The sequence below is a fragment of the Salvelinus alpinus genome, chromosome 5 (genome assembly GCF_045679555.1).
Source record: "Salvelinus alpinus chromosome 5, SLU_Salpinus.1, whole genome shotgun sequence".
In the NCBI taxonomy this organism is placed as follows: Eukaryota; Metazoa; Chordata; class Actinopteri; order Salmoniformes; family Salmonidae; genus Salvelinus; species Salvelinus alpinus.
Genome location: NC_092090.1, coordinates 69,510,975 through 69,523,183, shown reverse-complemented (window position 1 = coordinate 69,523,183; position 12,209 = coordinate 69,510,975). Strand labels below are relative to the sequence as shown.

The 12,209-nt window shown below is 43.3% G+C and overlaps 1 long non-coding RNA gene across 1 annotated transcript in view; it reads right to left on the bottom strand.

Moving 5' to 3' along the window:
• The window catches only part of LOC139576637 (uncharacterized), a 23,285-nt gene extending 11,076 nt beyond the window's left edge, over positions 1 to 12,209 (bottom strand). Inside the window, exons 1-2 of the long non-coding RNA XR_011675156.1 lie at positions 12,040 to 12,209; positions 10,780 to 10,925 (exon numbers count right to left, since the gene is read on the bottom strand). This is a non-coding gene — a long non-coding RNA (uncharacterized lncRNA). The remainder of the gene's footprint in view (positions 1 to 10,779; positions 10,926 to 12,039) is intronic.

The following is a 12,209-nucleotide window of genomic DNA, read 5'->3' as shown; positions in this document are numbered from 1 at the left end:
TTCTTTCGACGATAAACGCGAATCCGACCATCACTCCTGGTGAGACAAAACCACAACTCGTCAGTGAAGAGCACTTTTTGCCAGTCCTGTCTGGTCCAGCGATGGTGGGTTTGTGCCCATAGGTGACACTGTTACCGGTCATGTCTGGTGAGGACCTGCCTTACAACAGGCCTACAAGCCTTCAGTCCAGCCTCTCTCAGCCTATTGCGGACAATCTGAGCACTGATGGAGGGATTGTGCGTTCCTGGTGTAACTCGGGCAGTTGTTGTTGCCATCCTGTACCTGTCCCGTAGGTGTGATGGTCGGATGTACTGATCCTGTGCAGGCGTTGTTACACTTGGTCTGCCACTGCGAGTACAATCAGCTGTTCCTTCCTGTCTCCATGTAGCGCTGTCTTAGGCGTCTCACATTAGACATTGCAATTTATTGCCCTGGCCACATCTGCAGTCCTCATGCCTCCTTGCATCATGCCTAAGGCACGTTCACGCAGATGAGCAGGGACCCTGGGCATCTTTCTTTTGGTGTTTTTCAGAGTCAGTAGAACGGCCTCTTTAGTGCCCTAAGTTTTCATAACTGTGACCTTAATTTCCTACCGTCTGTAAGCTGTTAGCGTCTTAACGACCGTTCCATAGGTGTATGTTCATTAATTGTTTATGGTTCATTGAATAAGCATGGGAAACAGTGTTTAAACCTTTTACAATGAAGATCTGTGAAGTTTAGATTTTTACAAATGATCTTTTAAAGACAGGGGCCTGAAAAAGGGACGTTTCTTTTTTTGCTGAGTTTATTTGAATTTGATAATTTTTCTATTAAATTGTCTCTCCTGTTCTTGTCATTTTCTTCCATCTCTCATCCACTTTTAACCTTTCCACTATGTTATTTTTCTTCTCCAACTTCTCTTTCTCCTTTTCCAACTCACCAACTTTCTCCAATATTTCCCAGCTTATTGCTCTTCTTCTCCAGTTTTTCTTTCTGCCAATCCAGACACTTGTCTTTCAACTGTCCCGCCTCCCTCTGCTTCTACTTCCCCACCACATTTCTCTGCCATGCCACCTCTTTCTCTTTCCCTCCTCCTTCCTCTTCTCTCCCACCTTCTGGATCTTATCCACTAGTTCATAGAGGGCCTTTACAGTGTCTTCCTTTGTCTCCTTGTCCATAAGCTCTTTAATTCTCTCTCCATTTCCCTCCTCAAGCCCTCTCGCTCCATCTGAGGAGCTGGTTAGCGGCGATCTGGTGAACTGATCGGAGGAATCCCAGGTCTGTTGTGCCTTGGAGAACTAAACCTCTACACTGCTCCAGGACCACTGACTCTCTCCATGTATGGTGTCAGCTGGTTTAGCAACTGGGAAAGCAAAATACATTTTCCGAAGATCTATTCCATTGTATTCTATTGCATTCTAGTCTAATCTTGTCCAGTCAACTCTATTCTGTCCAGTTAAAATGAACCCATATCAAACCTAATAAATAAACGGAACATGTTTGACACAGTGACGTCTCCGGATGTAGGGAAACTCAACTTCTTCTCCATGGTGCCATCCTGGTTTGAGACAAAGCTGAAAGTAGCTTGGGCTGTTGCTTGTAATCAGCATAGATCTTCTCAGTTCAGTCTTCACTGATTAGACAACCTCTCCATGAAGACATTTATAGGATGATGGTCTCTGATGATGGAGGTGAATAGTACATCTTAGGATATTATGTAGGCTACATGGGGAAAATGTTGATTTTTTTTTACTAGAAGAGTTTAACCTTGAAGGAATTCAAAGTGAATTCTAGGGAGTGAATAGAATTTATTTTGTAGGAATGTGAAATTAAAGGGGTAGCCTACTCCTGTCGTTCAGGTTCACTAATGCTTCTGCCTGTAAAACACACATCACTGCTCAGAAGACATTTTATGCAGTGACAAATTCTTCTGCAATCACTGTAACATGTATACAACTATCATAAGCCATTTAACTTAATGATATAGCCTACAAAATAAACAAACATACATGTTCCACTTTCTTCATCCTTTAAGGACAAAAAATAAAAAGTCCTCTATAACAAAAAGGGCTTCATTTCCGCAATAAGGTATAGGTGTTTGACCATTACTTCCTTCCAAAGAAAATCCTCTTTACCCTCAGATTTAAATCAATAAAAAAAAAACAGTATTTCGACATATCCACAGTCCTTTCCCGATATGACATCTCCATAAAAAAAGCATTAGACTCATGTATTGCGTCATATGACATTGAGAACCAGTTGCGGACTGGGACCAGAAATCAGCCCTGGCATTTCTAACACACTGACCCATTTTATTCCTTGAGGCCCCCACAACCAGCCCATGTTTTTCCTCAAGACCCCCACACCAGCCCATGTTTTTCCTCAAGACCCCCACACCAGCCCATGTTTTTCCTCAAGACCCCCACACCAGCCCATGTTTTTCCTCAAGACCCCCACACCAGCTCATGTTTTTCCTCAAGACCCCCACACCAGCCCATGTTTTTCCTCAAGACCCCCACACCAGCCCATGTTTTTCCTCAAGACCCCCACACCAGCCCATGTTTTTCCTCAAGACCCCCACACCAGCCCATGTTTTTCCTCAAGACCCCCACACCAGCCCATGTTTTTCCTCAAGACCCCCACACCAGCCCATGTTTTTCCTCAAGACCCCCACACCAGCCCATGTTTTTCCTCAAGACCCCCACACCAGCCCATGTTTTTCCTCAAGACCCCCACACCAGCCCATGTTTTTCCTCAAGACCCCCACACCAGCCCATGTTTTTCCTCAAGACCCCCACACCAGCCCATGTTTTTCCTCAAGACCCCCACACCAGCCCATGTTTTTCCTCAAGACCCCCACACCAGCCCATGTTTTTCCTCAAGACCCCCACACCAGCCCATGTTTTTCCTCAAGACCCCCACACCAGCCCATGTTTTTCCTCAAGACCCCCACACCAGCCCATGTTTTTCCTCAAGACCCGCACACCAGCCCATTTTTTTTTTTACAAGACTCCCACACCTGACAATTTGTTTTCTTGAGACCCACCATGATTAGCCAGATAATGTTTGCAAAAAAGACAAGTCAGACAGGTCCACTGGGCTAAAAATGGACAAGCCCATCAGGGATTTGCTTGAAATACCAGACGGCCAGTCTGCCCCACTTTCACTCTGGATAACATTGATGCACAATGATACTGTCCTGCCAATGAGTAATTGTAGGCTTCTGTATACCTGATTCTCTTATACTGAATGCTACTGTATAGGCTACTTGATGTAATGCTTGCTCTTTGAGAGAAGGAATAACACAACTGATCCTACACTACATACAATCCCTTCAGAAAGTATTCACACCCCTTGACTTAATCCACATTTTGTTGTGATCAGGCAAATCCTAGACAAAAACCTGGTTCATTCTGCTTTCCACCAGACACTGGGAGATGAATTCCCCTTTCAGCAGGACAATAACCTAAAACACAAGACCAAATCTACACTGGAGTTGCTTATCAAGAAGACAGTGAATGGCCGAGTTATGGCAAGACCTGAAAATGGTTGTCTAGCAATCATGAACAACCAGTTTGACAATTTGGAAAGAATAAATGGACAAATGTTGCAAAATCCAGATGTGGAAAGCTCTTAGAGACTTACCCAAAAAGACTGTAATCACTGCCAAAGATGCTTTGACAAAGTATTTACTCAGGGGTGTGAATTCTTACAGTACCAGTCAAAAGTTTGGACACACCTACTAATTCAAGCGTTTTTCTTTATTTGTACTATTTCATACATTGTACAGTCGTGGCCAAAAGTTTTGAGAATGACACAAATATACATTTTCACAAAGTCTGCTGCCTCAGTTTGTATGATGGTAATTTGCATATACTCCAGAATGTTATGAAGAGTGATCAGATGAATTGCAATTCATTGCAAAGTCTCTCTTTGCCATGCAAATTAACTGAATCCCCCCAAAACATTTCCACTGCATTTCAGCCCTGCCACAAAAGGACCAGCTGACATCATGTCAGTGATTCTCTCGTTAACACAGGTGTGAGTGTTGACGAGGACAAGGCTGGAGATCATTCTGTCATGCTGATTGAGTTTGAATAACAGACTGGAAGTTTCAAAAGGAGGGTGGTGCTTGGAATCATTGTTCTTCCTCTGACAAACATGGTTACCTGCAAGGAAACACATGCAGTCATCATTGATTTGCACAAAAAGGGCTTCACAGGCAAGGATATTAAGATTGCACCTAAATCAACCATTTATCGGATCATCAAGAACTTCAAGGAGAGCGGTTCAATTGTTGTGAAGAAGGCTTCAGGGCGCCCAAGAAAGTCCAGCAAGCGCCAGGACCGTCTCCTAAAGTTGATTCAGCTGCGGGATCGGGGCACCACCAGTACAGAGCTTGCTCAGGAATGGCAGCAGGCAGGTGTGAGTACATCTGCACGCACAGTGAGGCAAAGACTTTTGGACGATGGCCTGGTGTCAAGAAGGGCAGCAAAAAAGCCACTTCTCTCCAGGAAAAACATCAGGGACAGACTGATATTCTGCAAAAGGTACAGGGATTGGACTGCGGAGGGTAAAGTAATTTTCTCTGATGAATCCCTTTTTCGATTGTTTGGAGCATCCGGAAAAAAGTTTGTCCGGAGAAGACAGGGTGAGCGCTACCATCAGACCTGTGTCATGCCAACAGTAAAGCATCCTGAGACCATTCATGTGTGGGCTTGCTTCTCAGCCAAGGGAGTGGGCTCACTCACAATTTTGCCTAAGAACACAGCCATGAATAAAGAATGGTACCAACACATCCTCCGAGAGCAACTTCTCCCAACCATCCAGGAACAGTTTGGTGATGAACAATGCATTTTCCAGCGTGATGGAGCACCTTGCCATAAGGAAAAAGTGATAACTAAGTGGCTCGGGGAACAAAACATCGATATTTTGGGTCCATGGCCAGGAAACTCCCCAGACCTTAATCCCATTGAGAACTTGTGGTCAATCCTCAAGAGGCGGGTGGACAAACAAAAACCCACAAATTCTGACAAACTCCAAGCATTGATTGTGCAAGAATGGGCTGCCATCAGTCAGGATGTGGCCCAGAAGTTAATTGACAGCATGCCAGGGCGGATTGCAGAGGTCTTGAAAAAGAAGGGTCAACACTGCAAATATTGACTCTGCATCAACTTCATGTAATTGTCAATAAAAGCCTTTGACACTTATGAAATGCTTGTAATTATACTTCAGTATTCCATAGTAACAACTGACAAAAATATCTAAAGACACTGAAGCAGCAGACTTTATGGAAATTAATATTTGTGTCATTCTCAAAACTTTTGGCCACGACTGTAGAATAATAGCGAAGACATCAACACTATAAAACAACACATATGGAATCATGTAGTAACTAAAAAGTGTTAAATCAAAATATTTTATATTTGAGGTTCTTCAAAGTAGCCACCCTTTGCCTTGATGACAGGTTTGCACACTATAAAGTAATTCCTTCTTTACCAAGGCAAATCTACTGTGGCAATTTACCCGACACTGTATGAATGGAAACTAATCTTGGTATAGCCTACTGATATTACTTAATTTGTTTCATATTTATGTTACCAATCAAATACAACAGTCTAAAATAAAAAAGTGTCTGGTATGGTCATTTATTATCCCTGGAATGTCAATATTTGAAATGTGTAACTAAATGTAAATTGGGGGAATTTAGTTATTTGGGCCAGAAGCGTGTGGGCAGAAGCCCTAATCTCTAGGCCACCCCAGGCAACAGTTGAACTAGAATTTTAAAATATTGTTTGGTGCCCACTCATGGAGAAAAAGTGAACTGCAGGTTAAGGCTTGTTTAAATTTCCTGATGCGCAGGGAATTTTTTGGTGACAAAATAGTGATCAAATTAAGATGCAATATCTGTACAGGTGGCCACTGACACTATTTCCAGCCTGAAAAAACCTAGCAGTGTTCTAAAGTGCTCCCTTGATACTCAGTTTATAAAACATGACAAAATATACAGTACATTTTTCAAAGGAATTGTGGTTAAAACATGTATACAGAGACAATTCCATAAATAAACAAATACTATCATGGTTTCTCTGACTTAAATTCTGCCCTTATTGTGATATTCAATATGATGTGTTGACAATACAGAGAGAGAGAGAGGAGACATGTACTTCCCGGTCTTTGTTAACTGACTTGCCTAGTTAAATAAAATAAAAAATAAAAAATAAAAATCGACCAAATCGGTGTCCAAAAATACTGATTTCCGATTGTTATGAAAACTTGAAAGCGGCCCTAATTAAATCGGCCATTCCGATTAATCGGTCGACCTCTAGTACATACCCCAACCAGAAACCATGGATTACAGGCAACATTTGCACTGAGCTAAAGGGTAGAGCTGCCGCTTTCAAAGTGCGGGACTCTAAAAGCTGACAAGAAATCCTGCTATGCTCTGCGACGAACCATCAAACAGGCAAAGCGTCAATACAGGGCTAAGAATGAATCATACTACACCGGCTCCGACGCTCGTCTTATGTGGCTTGCAAACTATTACAGACTACAAAGGGGAGCATAATCGCGAGCTGCCAAGTGACACGAGCCTACCAGACGAGTTAAATCACTTCTATGCTCGCTTCGAGGCAAGAAACACTGAGGCATGCATGAGAGCATCAGCTGTTCCGGACGACTGTGTGATCACGCTCTCCGTAGCCGACGTGAGTAAGACATTTAAACAGGTCAACATACACAAGGCTGCGGGGCCAGACGGATTACCAGGACGTGTGCTGACCAACTGGCAGGTGTCTCCACTGACATTTTCAACATGTCCCTGATTGAGTCTGTAATACCAACATGTTTCAAGCAGACCAACATAGTTCCTGTGCCCAAGAACACAAAGGTAACCTGCCTAAATGACTACAGACCCGTAGCACTCACGTCCATAGCCATGAAGTGCTTTGAAAGGCTAGTAATGGCTCACATCAACACCATTATCCCAGAAACCCTAGACCCACTCCAATTTGCATACCGCCCAAACAGATCCACAGATGATGCTATCTCTATTGCAATCCACACTGCCCTTTCCCACCTGGACAAAAGGAACATTTATGTGAGAATGCTATTCATTGACTACAGCTCAGCAATCAACATCATAGTACCATCAAAGCTCATCACTAAGTTAAGGATCCTGGGACTAAACACCTCCCTCTGCAACTGGATCCTGGATTTCCTGACAGGCCGCCCCCAGGTGGTGAGGGTAGGTAGCAATACATCTGCCACGCTGATCCTCAACACTGGAGCTCCCCAAGGGTGCGTGCTCAGTCTCCTCCTGTACTCCCTGTTCACCCACGACTGAATGGCCAGGCACGACTCCAACACCATCATTAAGTTCGCAGACGACACAACAGTGGTAGGCCTGATCACTGACAATGACGAGACAGCCTACAGGGAGGAGGTCAGAGACCTGGCCGGGTGGTGCCAGAATAACAACCTATACCTCAACATAACCAAGACTAACATCGAGAGCATCCTGACTGTTTGCATCACTGCCTGGTACGGCAATTGCTCGGCCTCCGACCGCAAGGCACTACAGAGGGTAGTGCGTACGACCAAGTACATCACTGGTGCTAAGCTGTTTGCCATCCAGGACCTCTACACCAAGCGGTGTCAGAGGAAGGCCCTAAAAATTGTCAAAGACCCCACCCACCCCAGTCATAGACTGTTCTCTCTACTACCACCGCATGGCAAGCGGTACCGGAGTGCCAAGTCTTTGACAAAAAGGCTTCTCAACAGTTTTTACCGCCAAGCCATAAGACTCCAGAACAGGTAATCAAATGGCTACCCGGACTATTTGCATTGTGTGCCCCCCCCCAACCCCTCTTTTACGCTGCTGCTACTCTCTGTTTATCATATATGCATAGTCACTTTAACTATACATTCCTGTACATACTACATCAATTGGGCCGACCAACCAGTGCTCCCGCACATTGGCTAACCGGGCTATCTGCATTGTGTCCCGCCACTCACCAACCCCTCTTTTACGCTACTGCTACTCTCTGTTCATCATATATGCATAGTCACTTTAACCATATCTACATGTACATACTACCGCAATCAGCCTGACTAACCGGTGTCTGTATGTAGCCTTGCTACTTTTAAAGCCTCGATACTGTTATTTTTCACTGTCTTTTAACTGTTGTTTTATTTCTTTACCTACCTATTGTTCACCTAATACCTTTTTTGAACTATTGGTTAGAGCCTGTAAGTAAGCATTTCACTGTTGTATTCGGCGCACGTGACAAATAAACTGTGATTTGATTTGAATAAAACCCTCTATTATTTATTTAAAGGAGCATCAACCTCATCACTGTGCACACTTTCACCACCCTGTGAAGTTCATCAAAATTGATTTAATCTGTAGCCTGAAACGGCATGTTTTCCCATGATGTCGTGTCATTTTTTATTCAACATTTGGGCTACTTTACAGCATAAAAAGGTTTGATGGAAACCTGCTAAATGTCAAGCCATTTTGAGGATGCCTACAGGAGACTTTTAAAGTAGCCTAATCAGATTAAAACATTGTGACTGGTTGTGTTTATGCCACATATAAAAATGTAATACATTTCAAAAGTTAAATGATAAATATTTAGGCTATATTGAAGCTTAGGTTCTAGGTGCGCGAGGTACAGCTGCATGGATTGGAGAGGAGGCAGAGTGTGTTTTAAGCTTTCCTGAATAACTGGGCCTGCCGGGAGCATTTGTTGCCACATTATTATAGGACAACTTGGGAGAATGATGATCTGAAACAGACTGCGCATTCAGTATCAGAATTAAAAATACAGCCAGACTGGCCTGCTGTGCCTTTCTAGACCTTATAAACTGTTGTAAAAAGACCCACATCTGATCCAAATCGAATGAAACATTCAAATCACAGGGCTTTTGCGCCATTATTCAAATGACATTTTCACCTCAGTCTAAAGTAGAATTTTTACTCACTTGAATACAATAATGCAATTATTCAATGCATTGTGATGTTGTCAGTTAGTCTAGTTATGATACATGTACAGTCCCTAAACAAGATCAATAGAGGAGCTTTTTGAGCTGTGTGTTTCATGTCTGTTCTTTCATGCGCAATGATGCACCTGGCCTGTCCGCTGTCTACAGTATCAGCTACTCCTATTTGTACTTGTCAATTCATATTGAAAATTGATGCAACTTTGAATGCTTTTATGTGTGGTATGATTGCTAGTTAGCATATTTCCGATCTGGACAAACGATCCACCTACCACTATGAATGGTGGATAGACTTAGACTGGTACTGACCTGTGGTATAGTAAAAGTTAGCACATGGAAAAGCGTAGTGCATAATGGAAGTGCCAAAACACCCTTGACATAGGGGAGGCGTATGCAAGCAGAAGAGGAAATTTGTCTAGGATGGAAGAAATTATATAGTAAAACCTGTAAGAGTTAATGTAAACCAGGAAGAAAAAAAAACATTACCCCCCTGTGCCCAATAAAAAAAAAACACAACCCTCACCAAAGCAACAACAACAAAAAAGTTTGACAACCCTCCCCTATTTTGGGCCACCCTTCTGTCCCAGTAAATGTGATCTATCCCTAAACACATTGCAAATAGGCTCAGGAGAACTCATCCTGAAAAAGTTGGGTAGCTTATATTGATTAGTCACAGGAATCAGGAGCCAATGCAACAGCCTGTTTTACAAACGGTGGGCCTACCACATGGATGGGCATTAATACATTTCCATTGCAATGGTAGGCTACATCCCAGTAAGCACGGACCGACACTGACATCTTTTGGACGTATTCTCTTGGTCCTGTCCGGACCGGCCATCTTTTTATGGTATTTTACAAAACATAGGCCTACCACATAGATGGGCATTCCTAAAATTACATTTCAGGCGACACTGTAGGGCCTATACCACAGTAAGCACGGACCGACACTGTAGGGCCTATACCACAGTAAGCACGGACCGACACTGTAGGGCCTATACCACAGTAAGCACGGACCGACACTGTAGGGCCTATACCACAGTAAGCACGGACCGACACTGTAGGGCCTATACCACAGTAAGCACGGACCGACACTGTAGGGCCTATACCACAGTAAGCACGGACCGACACTGTAGGGCCTATACCACAGTAAGCACGGACCGACACTGTAGGGCCTATACCACAGTAAGCACGGACCGACACTGTAGGGCCTATACCACAGTAAGCACGGACCGACACTGTAGGGCCTATACCACAGTAAGCACGGACCGACACTGATGCCTTTTGGATGTATTTTTTGGGGCCTGTCTGAACCTCGTTTGTTGGTGCAGTCCAGACTGGCCACAGATGTTGGATTTTTGTCCAGTCCGGATAAAATCTGAACCAATCATAGTCGTCTATGTTTGCTTCAGATTTTGTCCAGTCTGGACCTGCCTTGATTTGGCCCAAATATAAACACAACTGAAAATTAACCTGAATTCAATGTCCGGAAAATACGTCTTTTCACCATTCATTCAGAATCTAAATTGAAAATATGTCTAAAATATTTATTTTCTGTGTCATTATTTTGCTTATTGGGACCATTTTACTTTTGCAAGGGCAGCCATTTTTGTGTTGCCTAGGGCAGTAGAATGGCCAGGACCAGCCCTGAATATGAGTAGTCACATATCAAAAGTGAGTCAAGTGGATTACCTATTTCCACAGGAGGGAATTATATGAGGATGACATTTAGCTCGATGACATTAGGTTGGCCTAGTGCCCACGTAGGTTCAGATAGACAATGGGAGGACATGCCCTTACCAGAAGATGTGGTTGGTTGGTGTCTATGTAGGTGGAAAAGTTGAACTGTCTCAAACGCCTTGGTTAGATGCCAGGGCCTGTGTATCTCCACCTTCATGGAGTAGATTATACTGCCATGCGCCCCATGGAAAGAAAAGGGGAAGTTCCTGAATGAAAATAAGTGCAACAATAACGGTCAGACCTTGAGCATGCAACAATGAATAAAGCAAACAACTACAGTACTTGACTTCATACAAACGCTTGTGGAATTTGGAATGTGAACGGGTACACATCGGTTCCTGGTTGAAATGTGGTGTTAGGGACCACAGAAGGTGGAAAACAAAACAGTGAACGATTTAAACACCAGTTATGATCATAACTCCAATATGATCATAGTTACACGGGAGCGCACACACACAGGTGTATCAGAATTCAGATTACTTTGTAGCTATCGTTATTTTCTTGCAATACGACTTGAGACGTTGAAGAATTCCAGCTTTACCGAGTTAACTCGTGTCGTCTTTGTGTTGTCCACTGTACCTTTGCTTTCCATTAAATGTCATCGTTATGGAACTGAGCTTTGTTTTCTTCGAAAGATGAAAATAAATCTGACCTGTCAGCGTCTCCGCTCGAGAAAGTCACTCTCGGATTTAAAGCGTTAAAATGTATAGTACTTTTTTTTAAGGTTCTCCAAATATTTTGCACAATTAAAAATATACATTTCTAGAGGCTCTATGTTTTAGTTCATTGCAACAAAAATTAAAATGTTGAATTGTCTTACGAAGAAAAAGCAACAATTAACGTTACAGTGGTGGGTGTCGACAGTTTAGATCAGACAAGGGCGTGTCTTGTGGTTCTTCTTGAATGGGAATTTTAACCCGTTCACTCAATCAATTTATATCCAAAAACGTGTAACAAGTGCCATACCACGGTTTAGTTAGTAATGGCGATTTCGTTGAGTGTAGCATGATTTAGAGATGCAGACACATGTATTAAGTTCGATTCACTAACTGCACTGACAATTACAGCCGAGTACGAATAGCCACAGCGTAAGTTAGCTAGCTAACTGTTAACCATAGTTAGCTCAGTTTTTCCATCCTTCAAAGCATCATTCGTTCCATCGAGAGCAGCCGAGTGAGTATTTTGAGTGAAATTTATGCACTTCACACGCGCTGGTCAATGTATGTTGTCGAGCTACGGTAGTTTGATTTGCTTTGTTTGTGAGAAGTTACAGCTAAGTTACTAACTACTCAAACGTGCACGGAGAAAGCCAATACACACCTTCCAACTCGATTGCTAACAGGTGCCCTTTGCCAGAACAGCTAGCTACTTCGGCCTGGCGCTGTGTCAACACTAGCCTGGGCTGCCGCTAGTGGGCTTCTTCTTTATGGCGGCTGCCTAGGCTATGTCAACACCTGGGCCTTGTTCAGTAGGACACAATGAGAACATTC